This window comes from Microtus ochrogaster, chromosome 2 (genome assembly GCF_000317375.1).
Source record: "Microtus ochrogaster isolate Prairie Vole_2 chromosome 2, MicOch1.0, whole genome shotgun sequence".
In the NCBI taxonomy this organism is placed as follows: Eukaryota; Metazoa; Chordata; class Mammalia; order Rodentia; family Cricetidae; genus Microtus; species Microtus ochrogaster.
Window position 1 is genome coordinate 74,225,894 of NC_022010.1, and position 22,353 is coordinate 74,248,246.

General features: G+C 38.2%; 1 non-coding gene across 1 annotated transcript; it reads right to left on the bottom strand.

Moving 5' to 3' along the window:
* Positions 1-9,255: 9,255 nt before the first annotated feature.
* Positions 9,256-9,415, bottom strand: LOC113458297. Its single transcript, XR_003378687.1, has one exon. It is a non-coding gene; the product is annotated as a U1 spliceosomal RNA (small nuclear RNA).
* Positions 9,416-22,353: the final 12,938 nt, after the last annotated feature.

Genomic DNA, 22,353 nt, shown 5'->3' on the forward strand with positions numbered 1-22,353 from the left:
CATCCCTAGATCAACATTTTTAGTAGCATTTGGAACATGCAAGCCCATTGCTAATTTCCCTCATGAATTTTTCACAGTGTTGATAAGTGACTAATACTCCAACTCCAGTTTCATGCTAGCTGATTTATTTATTTTTTTCTACATTACAGATATAAAATTGCTTTGAGCTTCTCCACAGGTTGTAAGGAGGGGGTATTAAACATTTCCCTTCAACACCCCCCAACTTTTTAAATGCTAAATTAATTAATTCCCTGTCATCAGAAATAGTGGGAGGTATCCCAAAACATTCTTAAATTTATATTTTAAACAGGTAAAGTAACTCCTGCAATTCTGCCTTCTGTATAAACAGTTCCTAGTTCCCAGGCTGGAAAGGATTCAGCCATGGGTGCCTTCGAGATGAATCACCAGCTTTTGGCCTCCAAACAGAGCTCTTGCTACAACTGTTGACTTCACCAGTGACAGTCAGCACTCCACTATTTCCACCTGCCATCCCACACAATCCTGTCCCACTCCAGGATCTATACCCCGGCCTGCCCCTACCTACTAGCTACCTCTCTATGCCCGTACCAGCTGCTGCAGGTTTTGAAGACAGAGCATGCTCAATGAACAAGGTGGAATATGAACTTGGTCAGATCTCTGGGGTTATGTGGAGCGATTTACCTATTACTAAGGTTGAACACTTTAGCGTATATTGATCCATGCCTACCAGCTCACATAAATTCACATCTACATCCCTGAGTTCCATTCTTTTGAAAACTGACATCTCTTAGGACCTGCCACTTAGGAGAAGTTTTCCCTTTCAATTTGAAAAGCTTTATAACTCAAAGTAAGTGTAGATTTTTATGAAAAGAGTGAATAAATAAATTCCCACATTTCCAGGGTTGATTTTTGCATGGTTTTATTTATTTTAATCACTGATGAACATTGTGATAGTTTATTGATCAACTATCTACTTGTGATCTCAATATACAAGAACAACATGCAAATACAAGTGGTTGTGTGGTTCATACATTTAGTGTGTGGGTTGTGGAGCAGTGTGATAGGTTAAAAGAAATAAAGGATACTTAACAAAGTACTTTAAAAAGATAAAGGATACAATGTACAGTTAAGCACAATGAATAAGCTACATGAATAATAACGCAGGGATGAGTGTAGAATGGTAACCATAGAAATACCTTGCCCACACATCTAGGTTTCCAAAGCTGTCACTAATAGCAATGAACATTCATTTACTAAGAATGTCTGGGCTAATGTCCATTTCTGAATGGAGAACTGAGAGAGAATGCTGAGCCTGGAAGAACACAGAATTGCTTATGAAAGGGAGCAGAAGAAAACATATTCTAGATGTCAGGGGCATGAAGCAGTTAAGAAAGAGATGGAGACATCAATAGATAAGATACTGGGTACAACAACCACAAGCTACAGAGGAGCATGGACTGACAGTTCTGAAACCTGTTGAGAGAGAATGTTGAGGGAGTGGAGCAGGCTCCATTCCATAGGCCTGACATTCCAAAACAGTAGCAGCTAATCCACATGAAATGTCATCCCTGCTTAATACACAGTCTATTCTCAAGAACTTTCCTCAACATTTGACGTAGGAGGCTATAAATTATATATAATTATTAAGAATCATACATGTATACGAGATTTATAGATGTCTTCAAGATAATTAACTCCAGAAATTGGAGTTCAGTACAGTTCAAGGGTACCAATGATAAGATATGCTGACTTCCAGCGGGAATGTCTGCAAGGTCATTTGACAGGTAGCACTGCTAATTTCCAGAACACTCAAAAATAATTAATTTCTTAATTATACCTTCTGGCAAAATTCATGATCAGTTGTTAAACTTCAAGCCTTTTATCTGACCCAGAACTATTTATACATATGTTATTATGCTGGATATTTGATATAAACTTCTGTGTTTCAAATATATTGTTAGACTTTCATAGGATAACAAAATTTAGCATTTAGAATTCAGCTTTTATTTCAAACTACTCCTTTAAGGTTGAAGAAAAAGGCTACTGAAAATATTCCGCTGCCTTGGAGCTGAACGATTATTCAGAATGGCTGGAACTCTATGAGCTTACCAGTTCAACAATTGTTTCTAGGTACTCTTCAGACAGTTACATTATTATGTGTTTTTGGATACTAAACAATTAAGTTAAATTGGACAAATCCATGCCAACTCGTGAGTACACGTTAGTTTTTACTTAAGCATTACTCCTTCTGTTACTGTCAAGGAAATCTGTCAGAAATAGATTTAATAAACTCCAACTCTGTTTCAAAAATAAAATAAATGAATGGAAGAAGGGAAGAAGTTAAAACATTCTGGTGATACATCTTTGAATATACTTTACCACTGAATAAGGATTAAATTAGAAGCAGCTTGTTGTACAAAGGGGATTAAATGATTATAAAATTTTAAGGTTTTTTCCTGTTACTTGATCTCATCTAGAAAGAGAAAGAGCAAAGTTTAAGCAATTAAAATTTAAAAAATATCAATCACTAGCCAAACATTATCAATAATATCTCATGGAAACATTCTAGATCACTTGTTCAGAGTTATAAGGTGGTTTGGGGAATTAAAGACAAGCTGAATCCCATCCCTCCTAGCCCTATCAAATATGTTACAGATTGTTCAGTGTCTGAATTATTCTTCCAGTTTCTGGGACAGGATACCCTGGCCCACACAACTTGATGGGAAAGGGATTATTATAGGTCACAGTTCCAGGATACAGTCCATCACGGCAGGGAAGGGAAGACAGCAGGAGCTAGAAACAGCTGGTCATGTTCTGCCCACCTCCGGGAGATAATAAGAAATGTATGCTTGGGCCTCAGCTGCCCCGCTACTTTTCTTTGAGTTTGGGATTCAGGGTACCAAACATTTGGAGAAGGTGTCCTCCCACTTCCGTCTACACGGTCTAGAAAATGTCTCACAAGTATGACCAGAGGCCCATATCCCAGATGATTCTAGATTTCATCAAGTTGTAGATCAAACCTAACCACCATGCTCAGGTAAGAATATTTAGAAAAAAGAACAATTTTAATTTACCTTTCTATCCAGTTAGATGAAAACTATAGATTATTGTCCTTTATAAAGTTTTTTTTCAGAATACTTTTTTTCTATTTAAAACTACAAACTTAAAATCACACCACCATCCTTCATTTTGGAGTGATCTCAATTCTATGTTCTATTTTAGACTGCATTACTTATTTGAAACTTAAATAAGAGATTGTAGGTGTAGCCTCTGCATGTCCTGTTCTAATTCTATTATTCTAATTAGATGGTTTGGTATACCTAAAGTGTCTTTTACTTTTTTCCTTTATTCTTAAATGTGTTGCAAAACTTACATGCTACTCATGAACTTATTAAAGCAGCGGTTAACAGAAAAAGTGAAAGTTCTTTTGAACAGTGATGTGTCAGAAATACAAAATAATAAATAAAGCAAGAATTGATTGAATAACTATATACAACAATACCTAGAGGAAATAAGAATAAATAAGTCAGTTAAGATATGGAGCAATAATACAGAGGGTAAGTCTTATCAAAACTTTCAGTTTTATTAATTATCAGAGGGTTGGGATTTATGAATATGAATTTTAAATAGATTTATTTTTATTATTTCTGTGTGTGTTGTAGGCTAGAGGCTAATATCCAGTGTTTTCTTCTATAACCTTAGCTTATCTTCTGTAAAGATTTATTTGTTTTTATTTTATCTGTGTGAGTATTTGCTTGGATGGATGGATGTGTACCACAAGTGTGCTAGGTTGCCACAGAGGCCAGAGGGCGCTGTGGAATATTCTGCAATTGGGATTACAGAGGGTTGTAATCCTCCACGTGAGTGTTAGGAACCAAATTCACGTCTTCTGGAAGAGCGGCCAATGCTCTTGCCTGCTGAGCCATCTATCTTTCCATCCAATAAATCTTATCTTTGAGATAGTCTCTCACTGAACTCCGTCCTCATTGATTTGTGTAGGTTCACCAGACTACAAGGCCCCGACATCTTCCTGTCTCTGTCTTAGCAGGTCTAGGATTAAGGGTGTGTGCCTATGGGCCTGGTTATTTCAATATGGATTCTGAATATCCATATCAGGTCCTGTGTTTTCACGGCAAACAAAGCCCTTTCCCACAGAATCAGCTCCCAAGCTTAATTCTCTTATTGAGTGATTGATTGTGTGCTGTCACCACTAGCAGCAATACAAATACTAGGACACTGACTACTAACACAAAACAGTATCAGATGCTGGTTACCCAGTAACTGATAAATGATTTGGCCTTTCATCAGTGCATCTAGCATCCAATTCTTCAAATGAGATTGTGAAATAGTGTGTGATTTTTTTTCACATGATTCATTAAAAAAAATTCACAAGTTGTTTATTGACTTTATTAGCTCTTTTCTATTACCTAATATCTTTATAATTTATGGACCAATGCTCTTGTCTCTGCCGCACTTACCCTCTGCCTTGTCCTCACATTCATCTTAGCCCACCCAGTAGTAAAACAGCAAGTTTCATTCCTAAATTATCTTTGATGGGTGACTAAAATGACGTCTTGTTAACCTGCATGTCCTCCACAGAGGCATAATCATCAGAGGACACAGGGACCATGAAGACAGAGAAAACTAAACTTTCCAGTGTGTGAACTGCATGGAAAGCCACACCTAGTCACACAAACCAAAATAGATGACTAAGACGGTTAGTCACTCCACAAATATGAACGACGCATATGTAATTTAAGCCAGGTGTATTTCAAGGCATCTTGGCATGGCTGTGATCATTAGGGCACGGTAGGTGGCTGTCAATATGTGTGGTTTATTAAAGCAGAATTCATCAGCATTGACACTCTGTATGCTCCATAAACCAGCAGATGGTGTGTGACAATTTCTTCAAGGTGACATCGAAAACATCCCAAGGAATCCCTTCTTGTTTCTTTCAGCAAGAAAATCTCAGAACATATTTTCAAAATAAAAAAAAAAGATAGCAAAACATTTGATGAAATTTTGAATGGAGGGATGTGTGAATGGGAAGGGCTGTCTAAATCTGCCTAGATGATCTCTGTGTGAAATGTGCTGAAATTTAAAGAACACAGCTCACTAAAGCAGAGAGAAATTAAAATGCAGAGGGGAAGCACAGCAGATCATTGTATTTGGCCCTGCATGTTTCCCACCAAAGCAGTAGTTGAATGAAATCAGTGGAATTTGAAGATGAACTGAAAGTGGGTTTTAATTATTTTCTTATTTTGCAGTGGAAGCCAGTACAGCATACACACAGGAATTGCATCGTCTGCAGTCTTAACTAAGAAGAAAGACTAGGATATGCACATTTCTTAACATTTTTTTTTCATTAAGAGCCATTAGAACTCACCAGACAAAGCCTAAGGGTTATGAATGGAATACATCTTCTGCACAAATCTGTAAAAACAAACCATTTATAATAGTACTCTAAGACATAAGTTAAATTCACTAGCAAGGGAATCAGTTCATATAGTTATTCCAATATAAATGATTAGCAATTTCAATTAATAAAGTACATTTTTAATTAAGGACAACGTCTGCATTATATAAAACTGGAAAAAGTGCTAACATATTAAACATTGAAATGTTGCTGATTTTCCCAATGCTTTTGAGTCAATAGTATCATAGTTGAGTCATAAGCAATAGCTTTGTGGGAAATTTTCCAGTTCCTAACTAATTTTTTTAAAACTAGTTGGAGAGATGGCAGGAAGTTTCTTTTCAGCTGATGGGACATTTTCTGTGCCCTTCTGCAAATAGTCCAGTGCCTTACTCGGAATGTTTATGAAACCCCTTCGAAGGACCTTTTTACTTTTGCAAAGACTTCATCCACTTACTGTCAAGAGGAGGGCATTTTCCCACCGAATGGAGCATATTTTATTTTTTTATGAATCACCATATAAATCACCATGGCAGGTGATTCTCCCCACACTGGTTTCCAAGTGCCACCATGTTCAGATCAGAGTCCACTCTTCTCAAAGTGTTGAGACTTGTAAAAGATTGTCCTTCAGCCCGGCGGTGGTGGCGCATGCCTTTAATCCCAGCACTTGGGAGGCAGAGGCAGGCAGATCTCTGTGAGTTCGAGGCCAGCCTGGTCGACAAGAGCTAGGAAATGCTGGCACTGATCTGTGGGACTATGCAGAGGGCTTATGGTTTGGCTTTTTGAAAACGATTGTTATTAAGTGTATTGTCTCTTTGATTTGAGCTGAGTCTCCAACGCTTCCATGTCTTACATGGCAGGTTTTCAAATCTGGAACTAGTAACACCTTACTTGGAAAATGGTTGGTGTTTTATACTTTTAAGCTACAAACTAGAATTGCATGCATAGTGTTTGTCTACCAAACTATCTGGAAATATGCTTTTGTGCAGTAAAGAAAAAAATAAATGAGACATTAAATAAGATTTTTTTTAAACTTAAGATGGCAAAGAATGGGAAGGATGTGTCACCTGCCTGACTTTATGATGGCAGAAAACGTTCTAAGTGTGGCAGAAGGGGTGGGTGTGATTACAGGTGACTTCTGCGAGATTTCTCTAATTATTGTGATTTTTAATAATGGCTCCTGGAAAATTTGAAGCCTTGTCAGTCTCTCAGAGAGAGAAAGACCTCCTCTTAACGTGAATTATTTAATTCTATCCTTTAACCAACCTTACAGGAGAAAATGTCATCACAATGATCACGCTACTGAGGCTGATACATCCAACGACATCTTCACAAAGATGCTTACAGCCCCGTGGAGCTGGTGGGAGCTGAGCACCGGAGGAAGGATCAGTACTGGAGCTGTTGCTTTCTTCTTCTCCTTGTCAAGCTCCTGCTAGAATAAAGGAAAAGGAAGAAGAAGGATCTTCTGTTTTTGTTATTTTGATATGTAATATCCTATATGCAGTTGATAACTTAAACAAAAGTCCGCAGTGTCTTTGGAAAAACAGCATAAATTTATTTATCGCTTTAATTAAAGCAAACCCTCTGAATTTAATGTAGAGAAAAATACAGGGTCTGTATATGTGGAAAAGATAAATTGGGCCAGGCATCATCAACAAACAGAACCAAGGACACACACTTCTGGGACTCCTCGCCTCTATCACAGACTACCAGCCTCAGGCAGTGGGAGACAGGCCAAAGTTTGGGTGCAAGGCAGTGTAGGAAGGACTCAAGACAGCAATAAAACTTACTGAAGACAGTTTGCGTTTTATTATTCCTACACACCAGCCAAGGTAAAATACTACTGGTAGAAAAAGTTTGGTTTTGGGTTTTTTTTTTTTTTTTTTTTGGTTTTCTGGTTTATATTGTAAACAGTTTCTGTGGCTAATTAGTATGTTTTTAATTATATATATCCACAAACCTCAAATTGATGTTTTTTTTTTAATTACTCACTTTCAGTGACTATTGCATACTTTACGGAAGTTACTCTGGGAGGTTTTGGCTAGAATTATGGCTACACACTGTGCACACACGGGGATGGGGGTGGGGAGGGAGCGAGCATCTCATTTCTTTTGAGTTTGCTTTGATGCAGTTCTGTCTCTTGGCTAGTAACACACTCATCCTTCATTTATACAGTAGATCAAGACACAGAATGCCAGCCCCCTACACAGATACAGCAGAGCGTAGTTCACCTTATGTCTAGCATACAGTGGTGTGTGACTACTTTGTGGTTTTACTAGCAGTGGAAAAATAGAGAATGCAGATGTGATACATATTTCTTTGATAAGGGCCTACTTTTAGTTTTCATGGAAAACTTTCCTAAGTCTGAGTAAGGATACTTAAATTTTAAACTTATTTTTTCAACAAATTTTTTAACTAAAGAATAAATTAAGAAAGCAGAAATGGTAGCACCATGACCCATTACAGGTCTCCTTTGTTTAAAACATATATTAAGGTATAAATAAATGTGTTAATTTATTGTCTCTTCTCCTTTTGCTATATTTATATGTTTCTGTAACTGTCATGGTCATATGAAGTGCAATGAGACAAGTAATTTCCCATCTCTATTTTTCTTTACTGGAGATGTTTTTGAGCACAGGAAACTTTCTGTAAAAACAAACAAACCCCAGCTCTAGGGGAGGGAGCAACTCCATGGCTAAGACACCAGCTATGCCAGCAAACTTGACTTTAGAGAGCCAGCACCAGTGTAATCACAGCAGTGCTGGGGGTGGCTGAGGGAGAGGCAGGAGGATGGCTGGGATGGCTGCCAGCATAGCTGAGCAAACCAGCAAGCTCCAGATTCAGTGAGAGACTTCATTTCAACAGATTAAGGCAGGTCTTCCTTGGGCCTCTCTATGGGTAGAGACCAACATACAAATGAATCACATACATAGATGTGCACGCACGCACACACACACACACACACACACACACACACACACACACATCAAAACACAGAAACAACCCATGCCCCTCTCCCCAAAAAATCCTCTGAATTTTATAGATCAGGAAAGAATTCTGTAAAAAACCAAAAGGCTAGATTCTCGGATTTCCTGACAGCTGGGACCCTATTTTACCTCTTGCATCTACTTCCTTGGTAAATATAGCTAGTTATACAACACGGTCTTTCCTTTTTGGAGCTTATGATATCATCAGAAATGGTAAATGCACGCCAGGCCTTAGGAAAAATGAACTGTTGTTGTCTGAGCTCTGAAGAAAAGACTGACAAGTGTCAGGAGGGTGGGAACTGGGAGCGGTGCAGAGAGAGTAGGGGGTGTGTTGGGAGGGGTGCAGAAAGAGTAGGGGGTGTGTTGGGAGGGGTGCAGAGAGAGTAGAGGTGTGTCATCACAGCCTCTGTCATAGATGACGATTTCAGGTACCTACATACCTCACAAAGATCTTACACGCAAGGGAAAGGCTCAGTGGGAGGCGTAAGGAATGCACTGTGCTGAAGGATTGAGGAGTAGCTTATTCTTTGCTCCTGAGCAGCGGTAAGGGGCTATGACCTTTCTGTGTCTGTCAATTTCCGTAAGCACTACTGGATTCTATTTTGAGCAATATCTTGAAAACACTTTGGAAATAACTGAAACACAAAATAACTCCCGTAGGACATTTTTCTTTTCATTCACATCTTTTTGTCTAGGAACCCTGGACATTTCACATCTGAGGCAAACACTGTTACACTGATCAGTAGCCTGGCTTAGTAATCTGTATAGGAAAATGTAAAAGCCATCCACATATGTTTTCTGGTACAAATATGGGACATAAATCCATGCAAAGGCCTCAAATCTAACGTTTGAGATGAATTTGAAACATAATTGCCAGAGGAGGCCATAAACACACTCTCCCATCACCACAAATTACGGGTGGAGTTTCCTGCTTTGGGGGAAATCCCAGAGGTCAGCATGCCCCACATGTCATGGTTAAACCTCACAAAGGAAAAACCACCTCTGTGTTCATGGCATTCCCCTGCCAGCTAAGTATGCTTTTAAGTGGGCTAACTGATCCTACCGTTCTCTGTATAAAAAGCATACAGCTTCACTTTCCCTTAGAGCAAGTTCTGCACAAGGAGATCAGAGATGTCAGGAGAAATGCAATTCCATTGAAAGCTCTTTGGAAACTCTGGGGGGTCTCCAGCCTAAAAAGAGTGCAAGCAAGCACTAAGCGTGAGCAAGCCTGTGTGGTGATGTGGTGACATAGTGTTCACACTTCTTGCTCACATCCGTCTTCAGACTTGGGACAGGATATGAATTGTCAGCCTTCAGTAACAATATATTTCAAGTTCAAATTTGTGTAGGTAATTCTTTAGCCGTGTTTGTACATGCATGTGTGTGTTTTCTGTAATGATCTCTGTTATAAAGAGAGGTTTCCTTGATAAGGAGTTAGACCCACACCTATCTGTGGATAGGGGAACCAATATTTCAAATGTAGCTAAGGGTTATTCTGGTTTAGTACAGTGTCTGTTGTAGGTTTTCCTCCAAGATCCACGACTACACTAGCTCTGGGTAGCTGGTGAGGTTTCTGTTTCAGGTTATGTTTTCCCTCTTCTTAAGCAGTTAAAAGGGGAGGAGGGTCAGAAAAATCAACATGGCTTGAAAGTTTAAATAGATCAGACTATTAACTAGCCATAAGTTACTATAATATACATAAGTTAGTATATACTTATACAGCTCAAGTAAAATTTCCCCTTGTGGGCCGACATTGCTTCTTCCAAGAGCTGAAAACATCTAGCAAACCCCCTAACTAGGGGTATGATGCATGCTTTCGAGTGTTGCTTGGTCAGAGTTCTTCAAGAGACTCAGAAAGCATGGAGTCTCTTGCTATTGCCCTGTGTTGCCCTCCAGAGGTAGATGTGAGTCCCCATTGCTGAAGATTTCATGTACTTCAGACCCAGGACACAGTTGCCCTCCGAGCTAGCAAGTGACTTTAAAGCCTCCTACCCAGAGATAGCTTTCTGAAGGGGAGAAGCAGCCAATAATCATACAATATACAATGCTTATGAGGCACAATGACGAGCATGGCATGATAACCCTAAGTGTGCTTTTCATGCAGTCCAGCCACTCTCCAGGTTATACATAAAAAATGAGTTTTTACATGTGTGGATTCTGGTTAATATCTGTGATCTCCAAGCAACAGAAGAATCAACTAACACTCTATTCCAACTCTGAAAATATCAGGAGAAATCAAGCAAAGATGCATAAGCAGATAACCCCATCCTTCCTTATATATTCGGAATGCTAGAACATACTTCTGCTGTTGACTATTTTATTAAAAGGCTTTGCAGTCCCAGCCCTTCATTAATTGGATCAATTTAACGTAGGAGAAGAGATACAACATGTACAAACTTGTAAAAAACAGTTTGATACATATTCCGTGTTAATTTCAAGGCATAACTCTCTGTTTCTGGTTTTTCTTTGGAGTTAGACACTATTGAATGTATAGGGTTTATTATGAGAAGCCTCTTAACACCAATGCAGGGTGCAGGCTCAGTTGCTATAGTATTTGTTTTCCTTCTGGTTCCTTAATTGGATGCTATGTGGAAAAGTTATTTAGGCTCCCTTTGGATGCATTTATGCGTCTACAAAGTGGGTTGGCAATATTATTCACTTTTGGGATTTTTTTTGCAAGGGCTGCATGAACTCAGTGAGACTTTATATGTTTGCAGTCATTAGCACTGTGATCATGCAGCGGAAGAACTTAACATGTTCTCTTCTCTACTGAAATGTCATAAAGGATAATCATATATGACTAATGACTACTCCATGAAGAGTAGGGGGAAGCAACTTTATCTCAGATGTAAAGACGTGCACATCAATGGAGATGATCCTAACCTGTAGGCTGTTTATGTATAGATTATTGGAGGTTGACTTTACCCACTGCCTTACTGTAGAGCAGAGGTTCTCAACCTTTTTTTGTGCTACAATCCTTTAATACAGTTCCTCATGTTACGGTGACCACGCCAAGCATTCAGTTATTTTTATTGTTATTTCATAACTGTAATTTTGCTACTGTCATGAATCATAATGTGAAATCTGATATACAGGGTATCTGATATGTGACCCCTGTGAAAGGGTCATTTAACTCCAAAGAGGTCACAACCCACAGGTTGAGAACCACCACTTTAGGATTTTTTTTTAAATTCCTTTATTTATCTCTATAGTTATTACATGCTATGGTAGCAGTACTTAATTTGATGTGTGACTTGTTCTTTTTTAGAGTACTTGCCTAAGTCTTCAGGAGATAAAATGCTGTGAAAATGTCTAAGTCAAATGAAAGCTGGTTCACCAGTCTCTCTAAGAGAACTCTGGCAAGCAGTGCATGCTGTCACATGACTCGAGCAGGATATCATGAGGAGAAAGAACAGGTCCCTCCACTAGGGCGACTAGCAAAGCTCATACCACGCAGGCAAACAACAACAAACTACCTCACTGACGAAATGAAGTTCTCCAGATGGTGGTGGCAGCTGTGTGACCAGCATTCCCACAACAGCTTCTGGCACAAAAGATGTCCCTGAAGATAGCTAACTAGAAAAGTGGCCACTAGTGAGAAAACCCAGGATAATATAGAAGAAGAAAATAAGCGATACACCCAAGAATTCACGTATAATTGTCACTAGCCAGATGTTTGAGCTTTCTAATTCTGTGGGAACAAAGCCATGTTAAGTATATTGTATGAATGTGTCCGTGATGGAAACTTAGGATAATATCAATTCAAGAAGATCTGTACTAGTGTGTCCTGAGAGTTATGCTCCAAAAAACCCATCATATTTTACTTCTGTTGCATTCCAGAAGATCTACATTTAAAAGTTTGGAATTAGTGTTGACATTAATTATTTTGCCCAGAGTAAAATGAGAAATATTGGCTGATGATTAAAGAAAAAAATTAAGACACCCAGTAACAATTCACAAAATTGTCGATTTTCAGATGCCTATGAAGAGTCAGAATTTACACCTGTAAATTTCCAGACATCTGTAAAGAGTTCATTAAAAATATGCCTTTAAGGACTATGCTTTTCCAGAAGTTCTCAGAATTCCGTAAAACTAAAGTACAAGAATTGTGAGTAAATAATAACATTTTTTTTGGTTACAAATCCTTGAATATTTGTGCAGTAATCATCCTGGAAAAATAATAATGGCCCTTGAAGTTTTGAAACAGCTAAGATTATTTCTCTTCTATTTCTCCTTTCTGAAGCCACTCACTGTCAATAAATATTAAAATAAAAAATATTGCCGGTACACACAATGATGATGATGATATTTTAAAAACTGAATCTAGAAACATGTCTTCGTTGACAAAATGTTAGTATGAAAGCATAATGTCCTGGAGTCCATCCCCATAACTTACATAAAAGAGAGACAGAGGAGACAGATAGAGACAGAGATGACAAAGAGACATTGAGAATAACTGTAAAAAAAAGAGGATAATTGAATAAAACCAGAAAATTTTGTTAGTCTTGAGAAAGTAGCCCACACTCCATAAAGTTCATGGTCTCTGCTATTATCATTTGTATTTTTTATTTTGTGTAATCCTTTATAGTTCATTGCAGAGTCAGGTAAACATAGTTCTACAATATCAAAAGCTTCTTGATTGCACCAAATGATCTGGCATACTCAGGCTGCTGCAATGCTCCTGTGATATCTGTTAAAAGACATGCCATTTTACAGCAACCTTGAGGTTGCAAAGGATTGAGTGCTTATAGTTTGTTTTTCACATTATTACAGTCTAGGTTAGGATTCTATTCCTTCATGTGTAGTGTGAAGACTTTGCTATCATAAGATTCCACTTCTCTCAGATTCTGTGTTTCTGTTGCCGTAAGAATTGCAGCTATGGAGCAGAATTAGAGGGCAGATATAGAGCACTGGAAAATGACTGGTTTTCTGAATGTCACCTTTGAAAATACCTTCAGAGATTTGAATTCATAAAGGCACAAGAAATGTTTTGAACTTACTTGTGTATGGGTGGTAATTGAGGTGATTAATAAATTTGTATAGACTGAGTACAGTAGTAAGGAAGAAGAAACGGTGGAATTCTCAGTTGATGAAATGAGAGACGCTGTGAAGGAGAAATAAAAACCTATGACAGATTAAGATAAGGAGTGACATGAGAGGAAAGAAAGGAAATACTCGATATTGTGAGAACAAAAATAGGAACAAATTTAGGGACTAAGAAAGTATTAGAAGAGGTTGATGTATCATTTTCAGGTGGAAGAATCTTATAGTAGTCAATCAATATAGTATCTATCATCTATCTATCTGTCTGTCTATCTATAGGTAGTCTCTATCTATATATTTTATATATGTATGTCTATAGATACTCATACATTTCTAACTTTTATAAATAATTTTCCTAATTATACCTTTTATGCAGTCTACATAGACCAAGAATCTATAAAAAACAAACAAACAACTACCTATTGGTTCTCACCAAGAAAAAATTGTGAGACTGGTGGCCAGAGTATAAATGAAAAATTCTATAAAACACTGAAACACTGAAAATTACCAAACAGGTATAAGTTCTGAGTTCAGGATCCACAAGGGGAATACTTTGAACTTTTGAAACACATCCATGCTTGTCATTCTGGTCAAGTATAGTAGAGACAATTGTCAAAGACATTTTTGTAACTTGATAGTTCAGTATGGTAGATCCCACACAATTTCATCACAATTTCAAATGTAAATAAAATGTATTGTATTTTAGCTTGGTGGTGTCACCTTACTTTGTCTGAGGTTGGGAGTTGAGGAGGGAAGGAACAGAAGAGAAATAAATAAACTGTTGCTGCTTTGACTGGAGCTCATCTGCTTCTCTTTGCAGGTTACCTAAGTGAAGGACGTGGGGTCAAAATTCAGAGCTGGGCATTCAAGTTTTGCAAGGAAATTTGTTTATTTCAATACCAAAATGTAAAATTAAAATCTTTACAAAATAATATTTGATTAAGAACAGACCGTAGCTAATATAAATGATTGTGCTGCAATTGTATACATTCCCTGGAGACTAATTTTGTCAGATGTAAGAAAGCTGCCTTGCCTATTTTTAAAGAGTCAAATTACATTTCTGTACTTTCAAGTTTAGTGTATCTTAGCAACCCACCACGTAGAATATGTATGCCTAAGGCAAAGAAAAAAGATTCTCACTTCTCTATGCTTTGTTTATAGCAATGCTAAAATCCAGTACTTCTCATAGCATTCTCTGAATGAGATCATATCTCCCTAATATAGGAAAGCCATTTACTTGTAATGTATTTCATAGAGAAGAGGTTCTTTGGGAGTATTCCTTGGTTTATAGAATCTGAAAACACTTAAGACAAATGAATCAGATGGCACCACAGAGTCTGAAACACATAAATTCTACACAGGCATTTGTAAAGACAAGAGTATTGGATGATGCATCATAGAGTTGATGATTTTTAAGTCAGTTAAATATCACAGGAATGGTCATTTTACAATTATAAATCAATTGATAATACACTAAGCATCTGTCATGGCCATGCACCACATACAGAACTAAAGAAAACGATTGAAAGTGGCCGTTTAAAGGTGGGGAAGGAAGCAGGTATCAATAATTAAACAATGCAATGACAGAAATATGGAAAGATTTTATCTCAGGACTCGGTACAAACACAAGTGAGGTAAGGAATAAGTTTTCATAAGAAAATGTTTATTCTTTAATGTGTCCTATAGAGCTCATTAACCTTTATATATACTTGAGTAAAAAGAAAATATAACCCCATGCTGGGCAGTGGTAGTGGTAAATACCTTTAATCCCAGCACCTGGGAAGCAGAGGCAGGAGGATCTCAATGAGAACAACCAAAGCTGTTACACAGAGAAACCCTGTACCTGGAAAACAACAAACCAAAACAAACACTTTTTTGAATTCTACTTCAATGACACTTGAACCATTTTTTTTATAGAATTTACTTGTATAATTATCATTTTTATGCCAATAGTTAGTTAGTTAGTTTGTTTGTTTGTTTGTTTGTTTGTTTTGATTTTTCAAGACAGGGTTTCTCTGTGTGGCCTTGGCTGTTCTGGAACTTGCTCTGTAGACCAGGCTGGCCTTGAACTCACAGAGATCCTCTTGTTTTCTGCTTTCTTTAAAATGTATATTCCCTTGTTTGTAAACTGTGTCAGATTATTATAAAAATACATTTATCTGGAACAGTGAGATGACTCTGTGGGTCAAACCCTGTTGTCCTCAGTTTTGTCACACGGAACAAGGAGTCCTCAGATTGCATCCAAATGCTGTTGTTGGTGCATGCCCCTGTAACAAGCAAGCAAACAAATGTATTGAAAGTATTCTGACAGAAAAGCAAAATATATTGTCTACATTGAGAGTATATTTCTCAGTCATGAGCTCTGGGTCTTACCGATGTTTACCTGTTTTCTGTCTACTGTGTTTTAAATGCTGTCTTGGTCTTCTTCATGAGTATAATGTAGCTAGACTGTTTTCTATGTCAGATCTCATTTTCTTTTGTTGCTGCTTTGGAACTTGGAAAAGTATTAGTCATTGACTAAGATAGGAGATATCCTTTTTGAATTTTTCATTGTATTTAATTCAAAAGTCTCTCTTACATTTTCTCAGAAAATCCTTTTAAGTATCATTAAAAGAATAAATTACTAACCACAAAAATAAACTCTGTGCATGGTTTACAATATACTGTTTGTTAGTTATGTAACAAGTTGGAGGCATGTCAATAGTTGAAAATGTTGGATAGACAGATCTAATCCATGTATAATATTAAAAATTACTCCAACCCATGCTTCATACTGATAATTACCACAAGTCATGAGCAAGATGAGTCATTGATTTCTCACAGTTTCTTTGGGTTACAAGCAATGCTGTTCTCTCTGTGACTACCTGCAGAGAATAGCAGAGCTTGCTTCTCAATTAACAGTTTTGCTCAAATTAATTGCAGTGTTCACATGTATTTAGTTTTCAGTTCATTTGAGCATAGAAGATATATTATATTCAGAGTTTTAACATTTGAATTGTGGCCACTGACTCTTGTATTCTGAGGTGGATGTCTCAGTTTTGCCTATTTCCTTCCCAACATCTCTTTGTTTAATAATGAACAAGGCTGCTAGCAAGTCTTTCTCAGGACCATGCTTTCACTCCCATTGGCTAATTCTGTCATGCCCACCACCTTGGGTCAGACTATCTTCTTTTATCTGACCTATTCTAGTCACTTCTTTGCTGAAGTTTCCCTCTGGAATCCAAAGTAAATAAGATCTTCACATCAGGTTTAGCATGGATCTTAATTTGAGAACAATTTGCATCTGTCTCAGGCCACTTTTATTTGGACTCATAGTTAGCCTTGAACATGAACAGAGAAAACAAATGTTTCAGGTAAAGATCAGTAATGTTTGCTTTAGACGTGTTTCCATTTCCCACTGTGCTCATGGCCTTGAGCAAAGCAAAGAACAAGGCAGTTCTAGGGTGGAGGAAGAGGCATCCTTGGCATTGGGCATGGCCTTAGGGAAGTGACTCACTACAGCACTGAAGACTCAGGTACTGACACTGACATTTAGAGCCTCTGCTGTAAGCAGGTAGTTGGGATAGAAGATGGGATTATGATTCTGACAACACAGGCATGGGGGTAAGCATGGACCACTTGCAACAAGCTGAATCAGGGGCACAACAATATACTGGATAAAATAATGCAACCAAATATAGCTTAGTGAGCCAATAAACTTATTGAGGTCACTTGCAGGAGAATAAGTGAAAAGTTACTTACAGGAGCATGGAGACTCAAAGACAGATGCATCATTAAAAATCCTGTTCCAGAAAATCCCCTGCCCACAGAGATCTAAGTAGGGTTGATATATATGTCCTCCTTAGGGCTGAGCATTCAGAAGTCACTTATGCTTAACACTCTAGTCAGGTAACTGGTACTTAATGAACAGTGAGATTTTTTTGAACAAAGATTAAAGTAACACTAATCTATAAATATAAAGATAAATATTTATAAGGAAATTTAATGAGCACAACACATTCATTTATGATGTGGTATTCCCCTCTGTATGCTGTGAATGTTTTATTACCATTGGTTAGTAAAGAGATTGCTTTGGCCTATGGCAGAACAAAATATAGCAAGGATGGAAATCCAACCAGAGATGGAGGAGGAAAGGAGGCAGAGTCAAAAAGATGCCAAGTAGTTGCCAAATGAAAAAGACTCTGGAATCTTACCAGTAGGCCAAAGCCTCATGGTGATACATAGATTATAGAAATGGGTTAATTAAAGATGTAAGAGCTAGCTAGAAATACACCTGAGTCATCAGTCAAACAATGCTGTAATTAATATTGTTTCTGTGTGATTATTCAGGTCTGGGCAACCAGAAAATGAAAGCAGCCTCCATTTATACATTTAGCAAAAGGACAGTAATAGCTTCCTTGATTTTTCTTTATTAATTCAGGAATATAGAATGATTTTCAGATCAACAGAGTGTTTCTTGGCTCTTGGATGACCTCAGCTTTGTGAGCTGGAGTCTAGGAAGCATAATGGATATCAAAACCTTCCCTGCCTAGGTTTTCACATTCTTAACTCCCAAACTCAAATCGTGAAACTCATAGGCTACAAAGGGTGAATGTTAGAAAGAAAAATTTTTTACAGGGTGCTTAAGAGAAAAAAGAAGTCTAAGCTCCTACAGAACATGGGAGTTCCTAGGAGTCAGGTATCCCTGAGCTGTAAGTCTGGGGGCTTCTGAAAGAATGTCTGGCTAAGAGTAGCCTGAGGTATGTATCAGGAGGTAAATAAGTTGGTCAGTCCAGTTGACTGAGTCGTGTGTCCAAGTGCCTCCTCTTATTTTCTGTCACATCGTCAGGTATAGCCTTTAGGCAGAAGTGCTAAACTAAGAGATATCAAAAATAGAAACTAGAACTCTCCTTTGGCCTCCAGTGGGACTTTCTCAGAACTGCTGTGTGATGGTCTGAATAAGAATAGCCTGCATAGGCACATGCATTTGAGTCTTTAGTCATCCGGGAATGGCATTATGTGAAAGGATTAGAAGGATTAAGAGGTGTGTGGTCTTGTTGGAGTAAGTATGTCATTGAGGGTAGTCTTTGAGGTTTCAAAAGCTCATACCAAGCCCGAAGTCTCCCTGCCTGTAGATCAGGATGGAGCTCTCAGCTACTGCTCTAGCTTCTATTGAATGCCACCATTTTCCTCACCATGATGATAATGGACTAAACCTCTGAAAGTGTAAGCCAGTCCCCAATACATGTTTTTACTTATAATAGCTTCCTTGTCATATGTCTCTTTAAAGCAATAAAACAGTGACTGAGACCTGCCATTTTTGGTTCTGTCCTACACAGCCAATTTTTGTCTCTTGTTCTCATCAGAATGGACTCAAATCCAATCAGAAGGCAGTTGGTGACCTCATAACAGACAAACCATTATGGCACAGCAGGCACATCTTGCCTGGAAGGCTGGTAGTGCATCACAAAGGGCCCACAGCTGAATAAGACTGTTGATACTTTTGGGGTTTCCCCTTACCAGTTTGTATTGCAGAAGAGAAGGCAGAAAGAATTTAGGAACTACAGGAAGGGATAGGATGCTGTGAAACACTGTTTTCTGGAGATGGCATAGCTGCCGCACTCATGAACCCATAGCAGCTGTGGCTATCTTCACAAGCCTGGCACAACACTGGCTCTATCATGGCTGAAGGAGGGATTCAGGAGGCTCCACTGCCTCTAAGGTGACAGGCTAACAACCAAATCTGTCAAATTGCTAAGGAAAGATGAGTTGTGCTTTTAACAGAAAGTATGAACACGTATAAATAAAATTATTCAAAAGAAGTAAATTTAAAAGCCCGCTTAAGGTATTAAGGTTAAATTTAGGGCATGCAAAATATAAAATAAAACCAGTGATTTTACATTAAAGCATTAAAATGAAAATTAGACTAGGGAAGGGTAAGGATGACAATTGGCAAGAGAAATTTAACATATTTGAAATTATAAGACATGGTGCTTCCATGATAACTGCTTTTTAAACTTATTATGTAGAGTATGTTTTCTTTTTAAGGAAACCATAACAATTTTAAGTAATAGACTGTAATTCAAAGATCTATGTGGCTGATAAATGACACCATCTTCAAAAATATGATTGGCAGGGCAAAAGTCCCATGGAAAATAGGAAAATGAACAAAAACAATAAAAATTACAGTCCCTAAAAAAAAAATTACAGTCCCTGAGTCAAGGGTATTAGAAATGGTGGCTTTTACAACAAAAGACTAGATTGTACAGCAGATTCTGTAGCACTGAGCCCTTTTTATGGATTGCTTTCCTTTTTTATTATTTATTTATTTTTTTGGTTTTTAAAGACAGGGTTTCTCTGTGGCTTTGGAGCCTGTCCTGGGACTAGCTCTGTAGACCAGGCTTGGTCTCGAACTCCCAGAGATCCGCCTGCCTCTGCCTCCCGAGTGCTGGGATTAAAGGCGTGCGCCACCATTGCCCGGCTATGGATTGCTTTCCTACACAGTGAATCTGACATGCTCTGTCCCAAATGCTCTCATCAACCTTACATCTCTGTATGCTGTCAACTACCCACAATGACTCTGAATTCTGTGCTTTCTACCTCTTCTCCCTCCACTCCTTTAATGCTGTGGTAGGCAAACAGTTTAGATGTTGAAATTAGAGCATCTAAAACTTGTAATATGAAAATTAGAGATGGTACACAAAGCCCATCAAACTCTCCAAAGCAAGGCTGCAGAAATTACAGGAGGCAGGGTGTGACTTTACAGGTTCATGTAGACAAAGTCACATGAAATCAGAAAATGGGTTTCTAGAATATTACTTGGATAGTCAAAAAGATTATCCAAATGCTGTGAATATTCTGCCTGGGTAAGCCAGTTAGTATATAATAGAATAGATGGGTGCAGTAGACAGAGAGATGCTTTTTTCCAAAGATGGCCAAGCTTTACCTTTGAAACCTGCTACTATTACGTAATCAAAGGAATTCTCAGATAAGATTCAATAGAACTTTCAGATTGAGAGATTATGCTGGACATCTTCACAGACCCAGTATAATCACGCGGGTACTTTAAAAGCGAGGCAGGGGTGTTGTTATCAGAAAGAGGGCTGACCACTAACTAACTAGAGTTTGCAATACTACATACACTGCTAAGTGTGGAGATAGAGAAGGAGCCTTGTGCTAGTGGATACCAGGGAGCCCTAAATGCTGGGAAGAGGAGAAAGCCAGTCTCAGGAGAATGCAGGCCTCCAGAAATGTTGATTTTAGGCCAGCGAGTGAGCTTACATTAGACATCTACTCTATAGACCTTAAGACAATACAATACTTTTCGGTCTAAAATACTACCAAATGTGAGGTAACGTGTATTAGAAATAGAAAAAAAAAAAAACAACATGAAGAGCACAAAAATATATGCCATAGAAGTAAGTACTTTCCAGTTTTTAAAAATCAGTATCACAAGATATGGGAAAAGTGAACTAAAAAGACTTCCAGGAAAGATAATCAATAATTACAGTTCTCCTCTAAGCACCAGCTGAGAACACATGTCATCCGTGGCTTGCAAATACTAATTACAAATGCCAGGAGAGCACACTCTCTGCTTTCGACTGTTCAAAGGGTTTGAACGTCATCTGGTTCTATTTTACAGTCATGTTTCAATGTGGAAATGGACAAGCATGGACCACAGCAGAAAACATAGTTTGCATTATAACTCAACAGAGCTACACCCACCTAATACTGGACCACAAACTTAGTGTGCTTTGTTATCTTGCAGTCTCTCCTTCATTTAAATGTAGTCTACTTCATTTTAAAACGTTATTTAGAACTGCGGAGTTGGTTTTGATCTTCCATTGGTGTGTTGTAAAGTGGTAATAAATTGAACCTTGAGAGGAAGGACTGAATACTACCTATATTAACAAAATGAAGATGGCCATTGTGCTAATCATAAGACAGAGCCAGCACTAACATCTTAGTGTTTCTCTGTCCACTCTTCTATGTGAGTACTGGACAATGGGAGGACCCTAAATGGGCATTCATAAAACTTTCAATATCCATATAAGAATGTCCACAAGAGAATTGCTTAATCACCACGGAAGTTGTGCTTGAGTTGCATGAAAGGACATAAGCATGGATAGGAACCTATTGCTCTGTAGAGCTAAGACATGACCAGTCCAGTGACAGCATCTCATTGTCCTTGGTGCATTTCATTGGATTCAAACTTCACGGAGCCCAGGCCCCTTCATTTCAGGAATGACAGTTTAGAAGGGCTGGTATCAGAGCGCCTTAACAATCTTGTTTCCAAGACTAGTAGATACGACTACACTTGTTTGTTAGGAAACGTTACCCAGCTCTCCACTGAAAACTTGTTTTCATTGTTAACCTGCCAGAGTGGAATGACTGTGTGGGAAGAAATCATTAGCTAACGCCTACATCTCTGTTCTCAACATTTGGCAAAGGGGCCTGCTGAGCAAAACATGGGTAGCTTAGCTCCTTTCCATTTGCCAGAAGACATCACATTTTATTTCAAGGAGAATGAGTTTGCTCTATTAGCTGGTGAGTCTCAGAGATCTGCTGTCACAGAACTTACGGAGTACAGTGTTCTGCATTTGCAGCAAGCAGAGTCCTGCTCTATAAGCTCTGAGCTGAACACATGGAAGGTGTGAAGCCATGTAAGTGCAGTGGACTGCAGATCACACCCACTGAGGATTCTCCCTTTACCATTCCACCCCACCTAAGCTGGGGCAACCATGTAATCTTTGTATTAAAGAATGCAGCACTTACTTTCTCCCTACATCTAGACTTTCTACATTTTTTTAAAGGATAAAAAAAAAGTTTATTTCAGTTTACATGAGTAATCAGTACATAATGAAAGAAATTCAGTGCAAGAATTCAAACCAAGAACCAAAGAGCAGGAATTGACACAAAGACCATAGGAGGAATACTGTTTACTGGCTAGCT